The sequence below is a fragment of the Chrysochloris asiatica genome, unplaced genomic scaffold (genome assembly GCF_000296735.1).
Source record: "Chrysochloris asiatica unplaced genomic scaffold, ChrAsi1.0 scaffold00042, whole genome shotgun sequence".
Taxonomy (NCBI): Eukaryota; Metazoa; Chordata; class Mammalia; order Afrosoricida; family Chrysochloridae; genus Chrysochloris; species Chrysochloris asiatica.
The window spans coordinates 21,060,818-21,071,365 of record NW_006408560.1 but is presented as its reverse complement, the minus strand read 5'-3'; positions in this window follow the sequence as shown (position 1 = coordinate 21,071,365).

Sequence of the window (10,548 nt, the reverse complement as noted above, 5' to 3'; positions counted from 1 at the left end):
GGGATTTCTGTCCTTGGATGTCAATCAAGAGGCAGAAGCGCAGCATGGGCGACTGGGTTGTAGTGAGACGCTTTGGACTTGTGGATCTCTAAGTTGGTCCACCCCGCCTCAAAGCCAGGATCCAACGGTTACGCTAGGAAGGAGCTCTTGCGTCTGGGGTAAGTAGGACAGCCTGGCCGGCCCCTGCAGTCTCTTCCAGCTAGGCAGCGTCTCCAGATTGACCTGGTCTCCAGACACCTCTCACCCCGCCGCTCGGTGGTCTGCGTTTCATTTAACACCTCCAGCAGGCCTGTGCAGTTCTTGCACACCGTTTAACCGCCACCCTCCATGATAGAAGCCCTCGCTCGCATTATCATGAGTGAAGAGAAATTCCAGACTGACGTCTGCACTTTATATTTGGGACTTGCACGCCTCCGCAATCCTGTGCGTCATTTTTTTGATGGCCCATAAATTCTGTGAGATATTGCAGTGAATCGGGAATCCTAGGGGTTAGGGGAGCAGTGGAGTCCTGGTGTGGTTTTGTAGGATAAGCACTAGACTGCTAACTGTCAAGTTGGTGGGTCAATCCCACCAGTGACTCCTGGAAACCCTAAACAGGGTCCCTGTGAGTCAGAAATAACTCGACATCACGTAACTACAACAATAACAGGGCATGGGGAACACACTGAGGAGAGGGGTACTAGTTAGTATCAGAGATTATGGAGCGATATAGCACTTTACCAGTACTTATCTGTCAGTTTGTCGTACTGCAGTGGCTTGTGTGTTGCTGTGATACTGAAAGCTATGCCACTGGTATTTTAAATATCATCAGAGTTGACATGCTTCAGCTGAGCTTCCAGACTAAGACAAACTAGGAATAAGAAGTGAACCACTTCTGAATTGTTAGCCACTGAAAACCTTATGAACACTGTCAGATGCAGTGCTGGAAGATGAGCCCTTCAGGTTGGAAAGTGCTCAAAGTACAGTTGACCTTAAGATGTGGATGGAGTTAACATTTTTGGAACTTCATTTGCTGATGTGGCACAACTCAGAATAAGAACAGCTGCAAACATCCATTGATAATGGGAACATGGAATTTACAAAGTATGAATCTAGGAAAATTAGAAACTGTCAAAAATGAAATGGAATGCATAAAGATTAATATCCTAAGCATTAGTGAGCTGAAATGGACTGGTATTGGCCATTTTGAATCAGAAAATCATATACTAGGAATGATAAATTGAGGAGCAATGGCACTGCCTTCAATCAGCACCTGAGCACACTGACAGTTGCACTACCAAGGGATTCTAAGGCCATCCAGTAACCTGAATTGCATGAGCCAAGTTATAAAAGTGAGCTATTGTAAGGGGTGTCTGTGGTGATTCGAGAGTACGATGTGAGACTTGGAGACTGAGGCCAATGAAGTTAGCAGGGAGCAAGCTGGATTGGGATCCTGGACTTCATCTTTGCATGGTACAGGGGACCTCTGAAGGTTTTAAAACAAGGATGTGCTATGGTCAGCTCCACTTTTTAAATAGATCACACTGATGCGTGACAAAGAGCTCATGCCTCTTTGTCTTCACATCTTGTGACTCATAACTGATGTGACTGAAGTATCACTCTAAAAAAAGGAAATATTTATGGACTTACACATTACCATACACAGTCATCACATGTTATAATGAAGGTCAGTCTGCTGGTGGATGGTATGAGCCTTTCTCCATCTTGGTCCTTGCTTTTCCTTGGTCTTTTCATGGGTAAGTCCATAAACCTCTCAGGTCCCTCTACGTGCTTTGTACAGTGATTTATTCTAGGAATGGGTACATTTTACCAAAAATTCTACGTATGTGGGAGCCATGTTCCATGTGTATGTGTTCATCCAGGGTATCTAGGGTCTGGCAGGTATGGCCTGGGTGTCACTTTGGGTGGTGGTGCCAATGAATAGTTTCTATTAGCTATTGACATTTCTATTGCCACTGACAAGAGATCATACAACAATTTAAAACTAATTACCACACAAGCTATTTTCTGTAGATATGTAGCTGGCGTGCACACTAAACACAAATTATACAAACCTAGAATATATCTTCCTTCCCCTCACATCATTTCTTTTACTAATAAATCACAAAGAGCCTGGGCATTTCTGGATGGGCTGAATGGCAGAGCATGAGATAGAGGATCAGTCAGAGAAAGTTCCAGGACTCCCTCAATCTGTATCCTGTCATCTTGAGCATGTTCCTTGGGACATTTAGGTTTTTAAAACACTAGAGGGATGTGAACCTCTGGTAGTGTAGTGATTATGAGTTGGGCTGCTAACCTCAAGGTCAGCAGTTCGAAACTACCCGCTGTTCCTCAGAAGAGAGATGAGGCTTTCTGCTCCTGTAAAGATTTACTGCCTTGAAAACACTATGCAGGATTGCTACGAGTTAGAACCAACCCCACGGCACACCAGAGGGATGTAGTACTTGGGATTTGTGTCATGTGTCTGATCTTATTATATCTGTTTCCCCTTTCTCCCTCTCCTGCCAGGCCTGAGAATCACTTTCAATATGACTTAGACCCTCCATGTCTCATAATTAGCTATGGTAGGAGATCTCCAAATCTAGTAGTTAGAAGTATTTCTGTCCTTCCGGATTCTTGCTACTCACCCCCACTCCCCAGGGACCTGAGAAATGATGGGAAATGGAACTGCAGCCAGAGGAATTCATGTTAAGGGGTGGGCTCTGCAATTAGTCTTCAGATTTTTAATAAAATACTTTTTATTGTGAATTTAATAAAGGTTTACAGAGGAAATCAGTTTTCCATTCAACAATTCACACATATTTTATTTCATATCATTGATTACAATCCCCACAATGTAGTAACACTCATCCCAATTCTACCCTGTTTCCCATTTCCATTCTTCCTCCTTTCAGAACTTTGTCCTTGGGCAAATGCTTCCCTATTGATCTTGAATGATTGATTGTTCTAAAGAGTGTGTACATCCCTAATGTTATTGTTCATCTTATAGTCCTGTCTATTGTTCGGCTGAAAATTGAACCTCAAGGTTTAGTCCCAAGCCTGAAGGGTCATTGTCTCAGGGATTCTACCAGTGTCTATCCAATCAGTAAACTTCGTCTTTTTATTTATTTATTTTTTAAGGTTTTTATTGTGAATTGAGTGAAAGTTTACAGGGCAGATTATCAGTTTTACATTCAACAAATCATACACCTTGTTTCATTACAATGATTATAATCCCCTCCATGTACCATCAATTAACAGTATTTCTCTCTATCCACTTTAGCTTTTGTTGTTGTTGTTAAGTGCCATCAAGTCGGTTCTGACCCATAGCGACCCCATATAGGGTTTCCAAGAAGCAGCTGGTGAGCTAATGCATCAGACTGCAAAGTTGTTTGAACTGCAAGATTGATGGTTCAAGCTCACCAGCTGCTCCTTGGAAACCCTATACAGGGTCGTTATGGGTCAGAATAGACTTGATGGCACTTAACAACAACAACAACCCTCTAGCCCATGTATTATACCCCAGCCCCCACCCCTAACCATCATAGATTATTTCTTTTATAAATACAACTTTTTAAAAAAAAAAACTTTTTGCAACATTGGTCTCATACAATTGTTTGTCCTTTTGTAATTGACTAATTTCACTTAGCATAATATCCTCCAGGTTCAACCATGTTGTAAGGTGTTTCACAGATTCATCATTATTTTTCAACATTTTGAATACTCCACTGTATGCATGTAGCCAAATTTGTTAAACCATTCTTCTGTTGATGAACATTTAGACTGTCTCTATCTTTTTGATACATCTCTTGTAGACAGCATATTGAAGGATACTGTTTTATTATCCATTATGCTCCCGATGTCTCTTGACTGGTACATGTAATTCATTTATATTCAGTGTAATTAACAATTGTTGTTGTTATGTGCCGTGGAGTTGGTTCCAACTCATAGCAACCCTGTACAGGGTTTCCAAGGCTGTAAATTTTTACGGGAGCAGAAAGCCTCATCTTTCTCCCCAGGAACAGCTGGTAGTTTAGAACTGCTGACTGTGAGATTAGCAGCCTGGTTAGTAATTTTGCTACCAGAGCTCCTTGTAATTAACAATAGGTATGAATTAATTGTTGCTATTTTTCTGTGTATTTTTATGTAGTGCTGCTAGATTCTTTATTCCGCATATTTTCTATGCTAAGTTCATTTTGTTTGTGGGTTCTCTTGTCATTTTCATTTCTGTTGTGTTAATGTTGAGTCCTGGTGTGGTGCTGTAGGATAAGCACTCAACTGCAAGGTTGGTTTGAACTGCAAGGTTGACGGTTCAAACTCAGCAACTGCTCTTTGGAAACCCTATACGGTGTCGCTATAAGTCAGAACTGAATTGAAGGCACTTAACAACAACAACAACAATGTTCACTAAACTTTTCTGATTTTCCTCTGTTTTTATTTTGATGTTTAGGTGTATTATTTTTCTTTGAGATTACCATGTAATTTATTATTTTTTTCCCCTTCTTAATACGGTCTGTTTTATCTCGAAATCTCCTTGACTTCCTTGCCATTTGGAAGTTATGCATCAACACCTCTGGTTCCCTATTCCAGCCTTGTAGGTTTGTTTTACTTTAAATACTTCTAAATCTGGATTTAGTTCTGAGTGGTGTTGTCATTATGGTAATATCAGGTTGTTGTCTGCTGTTTTTGGTTCTCAGTCCAAAGAACACCCTTTAGCATTTTTTGTAAAATTTGTCTGGTCATTACAAATTCCTTTCATTTCTGTTGATCAGGAAATGTCCTAATTTTGCTGTCCTATTTGAGGGACAACTGTGCTGGGTATATGATTCTTGGTTAGCCCTTTTTTTCTTTCAGAGTTTTGTATATGTCATCCCTTTGCCTTCTTGTCTGGATGGTTTCTGTGAAGAAATCAGCATTTAGTCTTATTGGTTTTCCTTTGAAGGTAACCTTTTGTTTTTCATGAGCTCATCTCAGGATTCTTTCCTTGTCTTGGATTTTACAAAGTTTAATTATGACATGTCTTGGTAATTTCCTTTTGGAATCTATCCTATTTGGGGTTTGTTTAGCTTCTTGCATGCTTGTCTTCTCACCTCTCATGATGTTAGGAAAGTTTTCTTCCCATAGCTCTTTGACAATTTTCTCTGTGCTCATCTCTTTCTGTTCTGGAATTCTGTAAATTGTTCCTCTTCATAGTGTCCCACATAACTCTTAGGCTTGCTTCAGGTTTTCAATCTTTTCCTGATTGTTCTTCTAGCATACTAGGATTGAGAGATTTATCTCCAAGCTCTCTAATTCAGTTTTCCTTTGCTTCGTGTCTATTCCTTTGCCCTTTCAATGTATTGTTCGTTCTGAGTTTTCAGTATTAATCTTCTGGATTTCTAATTGAAAGTTTTGTATTGTTTCAAAATTTGCATTGATATTTTTTCTGTTTGTTCTTGTAGTGTTTTCCTGAATTCTTCTAGTTTTTATTGTGTTCTCTTTGCTGTCCTCGATATTTCTATCGTTCTTTGAAGGTACCTAATTATCATTCTTTTGAATTCTTTTTCATTTAGTTCCATTACCTTTTCTTCTTCAGAATCATTTTCTGGCTCTGCATCTTGGCCATTGGATGTGATGGCAGAATTCCTAGGTCTAGATGGAGTTTCTATTGACCTTAGTTTTATCTGTGTTCAGGGCATTCAATCATGAAGTAGTTTATGAGGGCTCTTGATGGAGCTATCTTCAGTGTCTGTTAGGACCACAGGGAAGCTGAGGGCAGTGTGGCTGGTTAAATGCTGGTCTGGTGGCTCTTCAGGTTTTGTAGGTTTGGAGCTGAGCTCACCTGAATCCAGGCACCAAAGCCAAGCAACTGACCTCACCCTCCTCATACTGGCGTGGCTCCTAATTTTTGGAGATCAGGGTCCGAGCTGGGGCTAGATGAGGGTGGGAGCTGGCCACACTTCTGGTTGCCAGGACAGCATAGAAGAAAAGAAGAAATTGCATCTTTTCCATCACCCACATGAATCTGCTCTGTCAAAGCTGCTCATAAGATTGTTAAACCATGTCTGGCCAGCCATTCACCAGTCTCCTTCTCTCTCCATAACTACTCAGCCTCTCCTGTCAGCAAGCACTCCATCCACATCAGATCTTTCTCCTAAAGTTCAGGATGCCAGAATTTCCATCTGTTTCTCTTTTATGTTGTATCTCGTATCTTTGTTGTAGAGGGTTTGTGTAGTGCATCTGCCTAGTCTGCCATCTTGCCAAGCCTGGTCTTTCTATGATTTGGGTTTTTGTTCCACTTTTTTCTCCAATCTATTCAGGACCTCTTAATAGAGATCTCTTTCAGAGTGTTAGGTAGTGGTAACCCAACTAGCCTTGGCTATCAGGGTCACCTGCCTTCAAGGTTATCCTTATTCCAACTGTTCCCATAACATATTGATGGGCTCCATTCGACATGCTTAAACCTTTGCAGTTTACAAAGAACTGTCACTTCGATTTTAAAAAATATCCCCACAATGATCTTGTGATATAGATAAGTCATATGACATTACCTACATTTTACAGATGATAGGTAAGAGCAGAGAGAGATCAGCTGGCATCATCTAGGCATGCAACTAACTGGAAATCTCTGTAACTAATAGTACAGTACCAATTGTGGGAAGGTAACAGGAACAAGAGTGTTTCAGAGATCCACATTGTCCTGACCAAAGTCATAGAATGGAAATCACGAGGCTGGATTCCTGTAATGTTCCTCTTTCCTTTGTTTTCCTCTTACTTTGAAGTAACGGACATCTGACTTACGGACAACTTATGCTTGTTATTTAATGTCATATAATTTTGCCCTCTATAAGAAAACTTCATCAGGAAGGACCAGTTGCTGCAGAAGGAGATCATGTTTGGTAAGGTGGAGGGTCAGAGAAAAAGAGGAAGACCCCTAGCAAGATGGTTTGGCAAAGTGGCAGCATCAATGGGCTCAAGCGTGGCAACAATTGTGAGGTTGGCTCAGGACCAGGCAGTGTTTTGTTCTGTTGTACATAGGATCACTATGAGTTGGTACTGACTTGATGGCACCTAACAACAATGACAACAACAACAAGAATGCTGTGATGAAGGAGGTATATGATCACCTTTAACTTCATGAAGGAGAAATGGAATCATGATCTTCCTCAACAGCTTAATGCTGATTCCTATAAGATGGAGTTCAGATATATATCTACCCTCCAACCATTTTACCAATTCCAACACCAACTGTCCCTCCCATGTCTCTCTACTACTTTGCTGCATTAGATAATTTGTTGCAATGGCCACACAAAACTCACAGACCATACTCATAGTTATGGAGTTTATTAGGGAAGTAACAGGTGATGATTCAGGTTCATGAGTGCTCAGGATCATTTATTTGCTCAGGACAGTCTCTTCTCAGCCATGCCTGCAGGCATGTCTCTCTGGCCCTTAGCCCCATAATCTGACCTCTGCGCTGCTTCAGTAAGTGTTACAAAACTCTTTTAACTCTGCTGATAAGTATCCAGAGGCACCTCACTCCAACAGTAGGCCTCAGCCTGAAAGCACTCAACCCTAGCTCTGTGGGTTGGCAAACCTAATATCTGCTGTTACACAGTGCACCACTTTGAGATGATTCCTACCAGTTTGAATGATTCTCTAGGTGGAGTTAGACTCATTCTGTAGAAGAAATGAGCAGGCAGAAGTGAATGGCTTCTGTGGTGGACATTCCAGCATTCAGCACTTCCTCATCTGTGTTTGCATGCTTCCACCAGACAGCAACCACCTCCCATTCCATTATTGTTACACTACTTCTCAGTTCAACTTTTGGCCAACAGTTTCAAGACCTAGCCTGGGAAACAGTAATATAGCCAATCCCAAGAGAATTGGGACCCACATCCCCACCCTGAGTCATGCTGTCTTTTCTCCCTAAACAGCCTACTTTTATCAGTCTCATGTGTCTGCATTTCTGTGTAGCAAAAACACTCTAACAGAACTGGGTCATGCTATTGAGCACTTGATTGTTTTTTCTTTATAAGGGTGCTGACCAGGCTTTGAACCAATTAATTTCAGTTTGACCCCTGGCTAAGAATTTGCATTTCTACCCCAGATGTGTCCTGGTGTGGTGCCGTGGGATGATGAACTAGACTGCAAGATCAGTTTGAACTGCAAGGTTGGCAGTTAAAGTTCACCAGTCACACCTCAGAAACCCTGTATAGGGTCATTATGGGTCGGAACTGACTCGAGGGCACTTAACAACAGCAGCCACCATCCCAGATAGACTGGATCAGAATCCACATTTTAACAAGATCTCCAGGTGATTTTAGGGATATATAAGAATCACCTGGGATTTGCTAAAATGTGAATTCTGATTCAGTATATCTGGGATACAAATGCAAATTATTGACAGTGGGGGAGTGGGGTGGAGGGTGGGGTCAAACTTGTGTGAATTGATTTGAAGTCTTGGTGGTAGTGCTTTAAGGGGGGCACAAGGTGCGTTCACCAATTTATTCTGGTGATATCTAAGTATCTTTAATGATGTTAATGTTGTTGTTAAGTGCCTTAGAATTGGTTCTGACTCACAGCAACCCTGTTTAGGATTCCCGAGGAGCAGCTGGTGTGTTTGAACTGAAAACCCTGTGGTTAGTAGCCCCATGCTTATCCTATAGCACCACAACAGGATTCCAATGGTGTTAATTGTTGTTGTTAAGTACCATCAATTCTGTTGATAACTCACAGAGATCTTATGTAGAGTTTCTAAGGAGCAGCTGATAGGTTTGAACTACTGACTTTGTGGTTAGCAGTCCAGTGCCTATCCTACAGTGCCACACCCATAAGATAATGTTGTTGTTAAGTGCTCTTGAGTCAGTTCTGACTAATAGTAACCCTATATAGGGTTTCTGAGGAGTGGCTGGTGAGCTTGAACTACTGACCTTGTGGTCCAAGCAGACCTTGCAGTCCAGCGCATTAACCCACAGAGCTACACCAGGACTCCCGGAGAACAATGTTGTTGTTGTTAAGGGCCGTTGAGTCAGTTCTGACCCATAGATACTCTGTATAGAGGAGCAGCTGGTGAGCTTGAACTGCCAACTTTGCAGTTCAAGCAACGTTGCAGTCTGGTTCATTAACCCACAGTGCCACACCAGGACTCCCCGGGAGGATAATAGCGAGGCATTATTTACAGATCATCTCATTTTATTCTTACAAAAACCTAGAAGATGGCATTTCCTGGCTAGACTTCTGGTGTGACACTTAGGATCAGCACTGGACTGCTAACCACAAGATCGGCAGTTCAAACTCACCAGCTGCTCCTCAGAAACCCTATACAGGGTTGCTATGAGCTAGAACCGACTCTACGGCAGTTAACAACAACAAATTACACAGCTAATCCTTGGTGAAGCAAAGTGGGTTTGAACTCGGCGACCTGACCAGTGTCCTGGTGTTTACAGTTTTCCCTCAAGTGAGATATGGGCGAATATTTAAATGTCGGTCTCACTGGCCACCCTTAAATTGGCTTGGTCAGCATGGCACAGTTCTCCTGCTCTAGGAGAAATATAATCCCAGGAAACCTGGCCAGGCCTCTGAGGAGCTGGTTTCGGTTTCAGAAGTGGTTGGATATGTAAATCGGGGGATGCTGCACAGTCATTTCTGTTGTGAACGGAGCTGGGCTAAATGAATTCTGGCACTATTCAGGTGGCAAGATGGATAAGAGAGCAATTCAGTTATTCCCACAAGTACCTCTCAAGATGATTCCTTATACTCCATTCTACTCACATTTACATCATGCATATAATTATGTCATTATATATTATTTATCCATATACATATTTATTTATTTATTATACATTAATTAATTAATGGAGTCCTGGTATGGCACTGTAGGATAAGCACTCGACTACAAAATTGGTTTGAACTGCAAGGCCAGCCGTTCACGTTCATCAGCCACTCCACAGAAACCCTATACAGGGTCGCTATGAGCGACCCTGTATATAGATCTGTTTTGGAAGAAGTGCAGCCAGAGTGCTCCTTAGAGGCCAAGATGGCTAAACTTCATCTGTCATACTTCAGACATATTGTCAGGAGGGACCAGTCGCTGGAGAAGGATATCTTGCTTGGTAAGATGGAGGGTCGGAGAAAAAGAGGAAGACCCCCAACGAGATGGATTGGCCAGGTGGCATCATTGATGGCGTCAAGTGTGGCAGCGGTAGTGAGGTTGGCCCAGGATTGGACATTGTTTCGTTCTGCTGTGCATGGGTTCGCTATGAGTCGGTTCCAACTTGATGGCACCTGACAACAACAACGACAACATGGGTTAGAAGCAACTCGACGGCACTTAACAACAACAACAGTATATTAATTAATGCAAGTACTGACGAACATTCCAGTACAAAGGAAAGGGCACACATTTGTGCTCTAGTTCTGGTTCTAAATTGTGGGTCTCGATTTTCTTCTGTAAAACGGAGATAATAATCTATTATCTGATTAGCTTTCAGGATGTTTGTAACTCTTTGGCTTGATCGGTCTGCCAGGGAAGTTGTTTCCTATTCTGTGTCTGCAGGGCCAGGAGTTGCCCATGAAGACCCAGCCTGC